An 11,047-nucleotide genomic window follows, 5' to 3' on the forward strand; every position below is an offset into this window, starting at 1 on the left:
TTATTATGGGAAATAAATATTTAAATAAAAACAAGCTGCTGATTATTTCACATTTTACTTGTGAGCAACGGCACATTTAAATCTTATAAATATAGTTATTTGGCTTATATCGTGATAGATATCGTTATCGCCTGAAATGAAAAAAACATATCGTGATATGAAAAAATCTCATATCGCCCAGCTCTAGAATCATCACAATGTTTTTACAGCAAATGTGACACGAGGCTTTTTGAGATGTTTTTTTTCTTCTTGAATCTCTCTGATGGGTGCCATTTTTGCCCAGTCTCTTTGTTGTTGGTGTTGAATCATGAACTCTGACAAATGAAGCTTGTAGTTCTTCAGAAGTTGCTCTGGGTTCTCATGTGGGGATGGATCATCTCAGGTGTTCTCCCGACCGAAGTTTGGTCTGTTTTTAGCATCTTTTTACTGCCATTTGTGTCTGCCACTCAGGGACTCTCACATTAACTTTTATTGGGGGGGGGGGGAGTTGGCGTTCATCGAAACTAGCGAGCTAACTTCATTAAACTTCATAAATCCTGTTTTTAATGGATGCCTGGATGCTAAACTTAATTGTTACACCTGGTAGAGCAGCCACACTGATCATTTTATTAGAGATGAAAGAATGTAACTCTCAACGATGCTGCAGTGATTGTTTCACTTTGTGAACTGAAGAGGAGTTTGGACCCGAAAATGGCTAATGGCGTCAGGCTAAAGAGGGTGATGGCTCTCACAGTGGTGGAGCCTTTGAATTGGCTTTGTAACCCCTTCCAGACTGATAGATATCAATGACTGTGTTTCTTATCTGTTCTTGAGTTATCTGTTATTGAGTCTACTTCTTTGTCAGACAGGTTCCATTTAAGTAAGTTATTGATTAGACTCTGTCTTGCAGTAATCAAGATACCGAAACTGAACTCCGCTTTCCAAAAAGTGTGGTTAGTCGGTTATCTTTGAGTAAGTCAGGAAGGGGGCAAATAGTTTTTCACTGCACTGTATATGTTTTAGACAAGATTCTATGTAGATATATGTAGAAACTCATCTTTCTCTGTCTACAACACTAGTAAATTTCAGACAGGGCTTATTACAAAATGTCACCACAGAGATGTGCTCTGCGTCCAAGGATATTTATAGGATTCTTTATATAAACCTGATCACTGACAGGAGCCTATGGATACTAGTAAATCATGCTCCTCTGAGATTCAGCTGCGACTTGTCCTGTCGGCTCCTGATCTGAGCTTTTACTGCCAAGCATTAGGAAATGATTTGCCTTGTGTATTGCTGAGCTAAGTTTAAGTAAACAGGAGCACATACTTAGAAAAGTAGTGCGTGATTCACTGCAGCAGTGAGAATGGAAAATATATTAGTAATGGCAACACACAAATACAGCACAATTCTTGATGGAAGCAGAAAAGCTTAATGTGTGTAAATCCAAAAAATGTTCTTATTACCATTTGTTGTGCTGATCCTAATTAAAACATGTCATGCATGCTTATCCATTGGGATTTATAATGGGGTAGCAGGTATGAGTACAGCATTTCTAAAGGGCATGTAGCTGTGAAAGAAGCACACCGGCTTTAGTAGGAGGTCTGTGCCCTTTCTAATCATTGTTGCCATCCCGGTTTGGGTTTTGTTTTGTTTGATTGTTTATTTTTTCAGGAGACAAAGGGCCTTCTTTTCTCATGGGCCACATAAAGCACATTAATCCAGGTGAAAAGTATAATCCTTTATTCATTTTACCTGGTAATTTAACTCAAAACAAAAAGAGAAGGAGTAAAACACAATTTGTTCATTTGGATATTAGCATAGGCACACATTTCTTAATTAGGTGGAAGGTCAAGAAGCTGGGCAGGGCCTCGTGAGTGTCGGAAACTTGCAGTGCTTTGTAACTGTGGAGCCTGGTCGATTTCATAAACACAGTTGGTCAAAAGTCCCAGGAAAAAAATGGGACATCTGAGACAATGAATTGATCATTCCTGGTTCCTGCTGTGGCCTGATGGTGGCTCAGTAATAAACACTGCTACCTCACAAAAAATGAGCTCAAGTCCAGAGCTTGCATCCATTTCTGTTTATGTGGGTTTCAGTTAAATTGGTGACATTGAAGTGGCCAAAAGTATTTTGTCTGTCAACATGTTGGCAATGGCAGATTTGCTGTGGCTTTTGTGCTGACTATTCACAAATACACTCACATGTACAGAAAAATGGATATTTAATGTGGATACTGCTGTCGCAAAGTCATTGGGTAATTGAAAAGATGTTATGAAATTAAGATGCTAATACCAAATAGATTGAGAATCAGTATTATCCTCAAACACATTTTTTTCCTTTGGTGAAAAGGCTTTGTCATTTTACTTATGCTGTCAGATTTATTGTCATTTTAACACTTTTCTATAAGTGTGCCTATCTGCCTTTTAGTGTATAGTTATCCTTTGTTTCCTTAAGAGCAAAGATTATTTTCAGCTTTAACACTTTCCCCCATATAGACAGCGTTTTACAGCCCTCCGTGTCACCTTAATGACAAGTTTTGTCATTTATATCAATGAAGAAGTGGTTAAAACAGGCTGCAGGGTATTATAAGCGTTTCCCTAGTAAGCCGATCACCCTGACTAATTTCCGATGCAACCCAGGTTGTTTTGTTGTGGGAGCAGGGCCGAAACCACTCAGTTAAGAAACAGGAGTCGCCTGTCAAGTTCAAATGTTCTTGTGGCTAAGCTAAATTAGCATTTTTCCTTCTTTTCTATATTGGCAGGGTTTAATGAGTCCATCCTAAACACTTGCCTGCAATAGATAAAAGGTATACTGTCAGAAAATAAATGTGCAATAGATCATTCCTGAATGTAAAATCCTCAAGATTTGAGAGCCTGAGGATTATTACCAAACACTAACACCTAATATTATTCTAAAAAAAATCTAATTATTAAATAAATAATTCAAAGCTGTTTTTTTTTTTTAGTTTTCTTTGAAAATATATTTGCTGTTCATTTAAAAATAAATAAATCTTAAAAGCTACCTTCAAATGTGAATGAAAGCACTGCAAGGGGGCATTATCTTCCTGCAGTTCTCCATTTGAGTGAACAGACCGTCACCGAACAGCCATATTACTCTCTGACAAGGAATCGACATTACAGGGGTTGTCAGGACAACCAGCCATGATTCACAGAGCCACAGATAGGCCTCCACCTTGAGCTAAAAGCACTAGCCATGAGACTGAGCAGATGCTGTGCCAGTCAGCCAATCACAGGTGAGATAGAGGAAAAGGATGACATCATAGGCAAATTAGGGCAACTGCAGCGACAGTTTTGGTTGTCGTGTTCGCCTGCTTATGAACTCAGAGACTCTGGTTTCACTACCTGCAATTGTTTGGTGGATTTATCTCAAATTTCAAGGTGTAGGGGAACAAACAAACTAAATGAATGTTGGTAAATATTAATATAAAAAAACAAACACTGTTATTATGTTAATTTGTCGTTAAAACATGTTCTCAGTTACATTAAAATAGATATGATAAGAGCACTAACCACAAAAGCAACTTTATATATAAACATTGATACAGAAAATTAAATGTTATTTTGTTTTTGTTTTTTTTTAAAAAACATGGGGAACATGCAAAGTAGGTAGTTTATCCTTGCATAGCAACAGCAACTAATTTGTTAAATAAGCAAGACAAAGAAAACCCATTAGGCTGAAAGTAGCAGTAGCTGTAGTATATAATAATCCATCCATCTATCTTCTTCCGCTTTGTCCGAGGCTGGGTCGCGGGGCATCAGCCCAAGCAGAGAAGCCCAGACCTCCCCCTCCCCAGCCACCTCCTCTAGCTTATCCGGGGGAACACCAAGGCGTTCCCAGGCCAGCCGAGAGATATAATCTCTCCAGCGTGTCCTGGATCTGCCCCTGGGGCCTCCTTCTGGTGGGACGTGCCCGGAACACCTCACCCAGGAGGTGCCCATCCTTGTCAAATGCCCGAACCACCTCAGCTGGCTCCTTTCGATGTGGAGGAGCAGCGGCTCTACTCTGAGCCCCTCCCAGATGGCTGAACTTCTCACCCTATCTCTAAGGGAGAGGCCAGCCACCCTTCGGAGGAAGCGCATTTCCGCCAAGTGTATCCGTGATCTCGTTCTTTCGTTCACTACCCACAGCTCGTGGCCATAGGTGAGGGTAGGGACGTAGATCGACCGGTAAATTGAGAGCTCTATTATAATAATAATAATAATAATAATAATAAAAATGTTTGGATGCATTTGTTTTCTTTATACAATTAACTGTAAAGTCATCTCTACTTTTCTTGCAAATTAATTCTCTCTGACTTTGATGCTATTCTAGCAGAAATGTTTGAGAGGCTTTGCCAGTTCTGATTGTTTATATGAACTCACCTGTGTTAAGCTGTTCTGTTCTTATTAAATCTGATGTTTTTTGAAGTTACAGCGGCATGTACTCACAGCTCAGGTTAGCATCGTGTTTAGTGTCTTCCGTGTTTGCAACAGAAACAGTCTTGAGCATAATGTGCAGCATAATGCCATCCTCCCATCATACTCCCTCTGCAGCTTTGAGCTGTTAACCAGAAAACCAACTGTGTCTGCCTGTTGTCTTTCCCCTCCCCTGGACCAGCTGCCTGCATTAATATTCAATCCCTCAGCCAATCAGCAAACCAGGGTGGATGACATCATGGGCTAGGGAACAGTGAGCAGCCAGTGAAGCATCCAGCCTGCCGAACAAGCTTGCTTTTAGGGTCAGGAACTGGTCTGACAAGAGAATGGCAATCCTGCCTTTAAACTGTCATTAGGACTGTACGGTCAGCGATGAATCTACCACTACTCCGGGCCCAAAGGCGTAACCTGAGCAAGAGAATGTGAAGACATATTTCAGGTAATTCCCTCTCTGTGTGTGCAATAAGGGATGTGGAAGGGGGAGGCAGAGGAAGGAGGAGAGGAGGAGGGGGCTGTGTATGTAGGGGTGCTTTGTAGCCTTTTTTTCTTCCTCCACTCTGCATTCTGCCCTGCTAAGGAGGCAGCTGTTTCATCAGCAGTCTCTCAGTGAGGGCGAGATGGAAATGGATGCCTGCATCAGATGGCACGGGCATGTTTTATATCATTATATACCATCCTGTGCATCACATTGTTTCTGTGTACACTCCCTTTTGCCTCACAAATAGCATCTTTATTGAAGGAGGGGTGCAAAAATCAATGGTGGCATTTGTACAGGCCTTGTGGGTTTGTGTGTGTGTTTGTGTGTGTGTCAGTCCTGGAGAAATGCAGCAGCTGCAGCGGCAACACTGAAACAAAAAAGAAGCAACGCTATTTTGGGTCTGTAAACCCGCGGCTTATGGATGGATGTGAGCTGTATATGCTTCGGAGGGTACGTGGGTGTGTGTGTGTGTGTGTGTGGGGTGGGGGGGGGATGGATGGTTAATATGCTGATGGATGCTCTTTTGTTATCTCTGCACCGCCTCACGTATGGCCTCTCTAGAGTGGGCTTCAAGAAGAAATGAGTTGTATTTCCATTTGTGCCTTTCAGTGATCTCTCACCCACACAGCGGTGAAGTGCCTCCGCTTCCTCGCTTTAACATGGATGTGTGTAGCAGCTTCATGGCGGCTGTGGTGACAGGGAGATATACAACATCTGGTCACCTGACTTCACTGGGGATCGGAGTGGGGGTGGGGGCCGGTGCTGTGAAAGCTGAGCTATTCTACCTCAGATTCTTCTACAGCTCTCGGTGGTAGAGGATGATGGAAGAATTGGCCACAGTACAAAGCTGAATGTGTGCCTCTCCATCACCTGCGCCGATTTTAATTTTGCCGTCCCGGCCAACGTAGAGGAAGGACAGATTCCTCTCCCAGGAAGCGCAGTCATCCCTTGAGAAGCAGGGCCTGATGGGAGACCTGTTGTCTGGCTTTAGTGTGAAAGAGGAAGATGTTAGGGAGTCATATCAGTGATTTAGGGAGGGTGAGATGATTATAAAGTGGATTGGGGGAGGGGTTACTGAAGCTGTTGCTCGCTATGAACATTGGCCTTTTACATTGAGATCGATGTCTTGCATGCCCTTTCACACTAATCCTCCTGTCCACACTTCAAGCAAATATGACTGCATTTCAAGCAGTTAAACTACATCTTTTACTACATTTTTGCATTAAAATATTTAAGGTGTCTACTATATAAACTCCTCAACACCAAGGCAGAACCATTGGCTTTTTTCCCCCCATCACAATTTATCTAATATACGCCCAGAACTCTCTGGTTGGTCTATTAAATATTTTTTCTTCCCAGTGTAGCACATCACCCAGCTCCAAGCTTTCCAGAAAAACGGCCGGATACAGAGTGGTAATCCAATGCAGCGTCACAATCAGAAGGCGGCGAGACAATCAGGTTTTGCTATACCATCAGAGTAGAAGTGTTTAATATTTATGCATCCCTCTGTCGAACTGATCTGCGAAGCTGTCGCTGGAAAATTCGTCTCCACTGATCTCTTGGCTGTGCTTCACACCAGTCTTAGATGCTCTGCTTCACATGCCACATTGCATTATATATTCATCGCACCGTTATCGACACAGGTCTATTACACGCAAATGGGCAATTAATAGCTCTCCATTTTGTATCTGTGCGTGTAGCTGTTTACCATCAACAGAGCGCGTTCTTACCTGTATGAGCTTTTTTCTGTGAGTTGGTTACGCACCTCTTATATAAAATAGATATCTCCACTCAAAGTGTTATACTCTTGAATTTTCTGACGAGTGCAAAGTATGCTCAGTTTAACTGAAAATCTAAGTGAAATTATAGACTCGGGCATATGTTTGTTATGTAAACATGCACTCTGCTGGCAAAATGGAAGCATATTGTGGCTTGACTTTAATGCAAATGATTTCCCCACTTGTGACCAACTGACCACTGTGTAACTTTAGTACTTTTCTTTTACTTGTGATGTTCATTGATTCATCTGCCTAGGCCCGAGTAGCCAAAATAATGCAGTGTTTTTATTTAATGTGATCTTATCAATAACACAATAGGAGCAGCACTTCATTAGTGTACTGAAATGATCCTTTATTTAAAAAAAACATAACTATGGCAGCCAGTTTGTTTCCATGTGTATTATGTGCTCTTCTGGGTTTCCCCATGTTTTCCATTGCTCAGTGTAACCCAACACACTCGGCTTCTCTTACCTCACCTCAGCTAACAAAAGCAGTAGACACAGAACCTCATCTTGGCCTGTAGCCTGCTAACTGGCCTGCCTGAAATATGATAGCAGGACACACACACACACACACACACAAAACACATACAACTAAGCCTCCATCTGTTGAGGGCTTAGTCTGAATGAGTTATTCTGCTATTGTTAAGTGAAGTTATCGTTTGGGACTCATGCTGAAAGTGTACTGGCCCTGTGTGTGTATACATGCATGTGTGTGCTTAAGGGTATAGATGTTGAGAGTGGAGCACTGGTCTTATGGTAGGTGTGTCAGAGCTACAGTCTGTGTTGTGGATTAGCATGTTGGATTGCAAGCCATCTGGCCATTTTGTCTCCGAAAGGGGAGGGGAGTAAGCAGGAGAGATGGATGGAGAGAGACAGAGGAAACACTCACACACTGACACATTGACACAGCTCCCTGTGTAATCTCCCTACTTGATGTCTGTTGCTACTTAGACAAATATACAAGCAAGCTTATTCTATCTGTTTATGTGTTGTTTGTCTGGCTGCGTTCATTAAAAAAAAAGATATTGCCTGCAGTTTATAATGTTTCAAATACACACCGCAAATGTAGCCTCATGATAGATATTTCAGATGTATTTAAGTTCTAATGCCTTAACAGTAAGATGGATATTCCAGATGGATGCCGGCTGTGGAGAATATAGGGATCAAATTTTGCAGGGGGAGTGAGAGGGTTGGGGGTGGGTTAACAGATTAAAAAGTTTCTCTTTGTCATGGGTTTGCAGAGAGTTGGAGAAGTGAGTGAGCTTGAATAAGTCTGAAGATGAACAGAAAGAAAAATATTAAAGGCCATCAAGTAGGAATAGTTTCCAGAGAACGAAAGGACTCTAGATGATCTGCAGATACTGTGACCACAAGGTGACTGTTTAATCTCCTCTTTTATAAGATGTAACTCCCTGATCGTTTGAAATTCACTTTTCAGACCTTTTCTTATTATTATTCTGGTTGTATGTGCTTTGCTTCTTAATGAGAGAACTTCACAGTTGCTCCATCTTTCATGATTGTATATCAAAGATTCTTAGTGTGTTTGGAAAACATCTGGAGAGCCAAAGAAAATTCAGGGCAGAGTTTTAATGGAAAAAGTTTTGCTTTTGTCCATATGATCTTAGCTTTGTGTCTTCAGGTAGAGGAGACCTTGGAGCAGTGTTGACGCACTGCTTTGCCTCCAGATGAACTACTAGTGCTTCAGTTTGTGGTCTCAGTTGCATCGAAGTAGAGTGAGCGTGTCTCAGCTGATTCTCTTGTTGACACAAATATTAGTCCCATGCTAGTGTTTGCCTATGCAAAACCACAATGTAGCTCTGTGCACTTAGCAGGGGAAAGGTTATTAAAGTAGAGCACAGTCGGCTGTAGTGAGAGAACAGTAAGGCTATGCGATGAACAAACAGAACACACCACAAAGCTTTTTAACGCTTCGCACAGTTTCAGGGGAAACTATTTAGTGACCTTGAATACTTTGCTGGAATAAAAAAAAAAAAAGAAAGCACTTGGGGAGACTGTTTCCACTCTTTCCTTCAGTCATTACAATTGGTACATCTTAGCCTTTTCAGTGGTACTCGGAGCAGGTGCACCAGCTGGCTTAGGAGGGAAATCATGCCCCTTTCTGCCTCCAGATGGCCCTCGGAAAAGCTCATCCATCCCACAATAGTGGATAAAACCCTGTGGTACCTTTTTTTTTAAAAACCTGACAATAATAAAACACGTGATGCTCACCTGTACTTAGACATGCTATGGGTTGTATAGAAAGTCAGGTCAGCAGTCTTTGAAGAAAGAAATGAAAGTATAGTTTGATTCTAAACTGAGACAAATTACCTGTTAGTCATGAGACTTTTTACCTGTAATAAGCCTGTAAAATGAAAAACTAGGTGTGTGAATGCTGCCTCTTGTTATTCTTTTTGGAATTCATGTTGAGGTTATAATTTACATTTAAAGATTCATGAATCTTTATTAATAGTGTTTTTATGTCATATAAATAAAACAGTGGATTACAACCATCTGCTCTGTTCAAGGATTTGAGGGTTTCCTACCTCAACCTCATACCAATTTGTAAAATGTTTTAGACATCTTGAGTATTTTGCAGTTTATGCATTTAAGAACATAACAAATCAAGATTTTTGTTTAAATCTGTCGTATTGCTTTTACAGTAAAACATTTTCTCAGGTTGATCTGATATACTTCTATTAAGGATGAACATATTATACTGGGCATTTGAAGGTTTTCTTTTACTTTTATGGAAATCATCATCTTGGTTTTCTGAGAGCAGATGTAACCATAATTAGAAAAGGGGATGGAGTGCTAAGTTAGCAGCTAACCTTTACATGCTTGGTTAAATAACTGCATCTATAACCTTGACTGGACCTCACAGTAAGCCATAATATTTGTTTAATAATCATGTTTAAAATGCTGGATTAACAGATCCAGTTCACTGACTCAAATTAGTGGAGGTAAGACAGGTGCCCACATCAGTGTCCCCATTCAACCAATGTAGCCAAGCCCCAAATTTAAATCTTAACCTTCTGTCTGTTTTATTGTTGTTGGATTTTTTTGTATCACGCCATTCCCGTAGTTTTGTCATTTTTAACAAAAGAAAGTATTAGGATTTGTTATTGAATTGCAGTGGGCTTCAAGTGGTTGCTGGATATACTGCACTTTTAGCACATGCTTAATCTTTCAGCCCTGGAGTGTACTACTAAGTGTGAAGTAATCACTCAGTTGAAGATTAAAAGACCTGGACTGGAACCTCTCAAAAGAGATGCTCTCCGCCCTTGTCCCATTCAACTCTGGAAAAATTTGTTCATGGAGAGAACATGATCTCACCTGGATGCCATCCAATTGCCAGCTGTACTGGGCAAGTTTGAGCTAAATGGTTCCTGTAGGCAGGTGAACTTTCTATTCTCGTACTACTAGCAGAATTGAGCTGAGGTTTTACTAGTAATTTTTCTCTAGCAGATATATAAATTAGTCCGGAACAGTTCTTCTATCAATATTCCTTCTTACTCCCACTGTAGATACATCAGACCAATAAGCAGAAGCATTTGAGTTTGATTTTTCTGTCAGTGTAAAGAAACTGATCCAAAGTTAACCGATGGATTTGGAGCAAACATTAAAAACAGTTGCCTATTGAAGCAGGATTTGCTTGCTTCGATGTAACCTCATGGTTAATCAATAATGATAAAGGTCTTAAATGTCGATTTTCAGTCATCAGAAACTGAATCGTCTATTGCTAAGCTAAGTCTATTCTCTAAGTGAGGCTCATGCATCCAAGAAAAGCAGACTCTGACCACAACACAATTTTACCTGGAGGTGGGCTGTCAGGATGGGCTAAGAGATGCTTTTTTGAATATGAGGAATGAGGAAGCTCATCCTGTTAGGGAAAGTATTGATCAGTTTGCTCTGTTATGTCATAAATGCCCATAAATAAACTACTAGTCATAGAAATGTGCTTTGAATACAGTTAGAATTTTCTGTCAGGAAGGAATTATCACATGTTAACAATGCTGCTTAGCTCATTTATACTGCTGGCAGTTCAGATCTGATAGAAATTTACCACCTGACAGGATAAACTGCTTCAATTAAAAAGCACTTCTGTTCCAGCTCATACAGAGAGAGCCACTCAAACTGTCATAACACACAGGGAACGGTAATTTTGTCAGCTCTGGCTGTTCACTAGTACTCGTAACTATAGTTTATTCAATTATTTTAGAAAGTGTCTTCTAACCTAATATTTTTTGCAATATTTACACAAAAACCTACAGCCAATGAGAAAAGCAGCACTGCAGGTTTAAGACATGACATGGTGTGTGTGTGTGTGTGTGTGTGTGTGTGTGTGTGTGTGTGTGTGTGTGTGTGTGTGTG

General features: G+C 40.7%; 1 protein-coding gene across 3 annotated transcripts in view; it reads left to right on the top strand.

The window, feature by feature from the left end:
• The window catches only part of LOC102205632 (serine/threonine-protein kinase PAK 3), a 51,330-nt gene that overhangs the window by 14,574 nt on the left and 25,709 nt on the right, over positions 1 to 11,047 (top strand). For 2 of the 3 annotated variants that reach the window (XM_005735460.1, XM_005735462.1), the window contains exon 1: positions 4,667 to 4,857. The exons of the other annotated variant lie outside the window; for it this stretch is intronic. The gene's annotated coding sequence lies outside the window, so the exon portion shown is untranslated. Of the gene's footprint in view, positions 1 to 4,666; positions 4,858 to 11,047 lie in introns of those variants that run through there. 3 annotated transcript variants of the gene reach the window in all.

Source organism: Pundamilia nyererei, unplaced genomic scaffold (assembly GCF_000239375.1).
Source record: "Pundamilia nyererei isolate P.nyererei 1_Seehausen unplaced genomic scaffold, PunNye1.0 scaffold00064, whole genome shotgun sequence".
Classification (NCBI taxonomy): Eukaryota; Metazoa; Chordata; class Actinopteri; order Cichliformes; family Cichlidae; genus Pundamilia; species Pundamilia nyererei.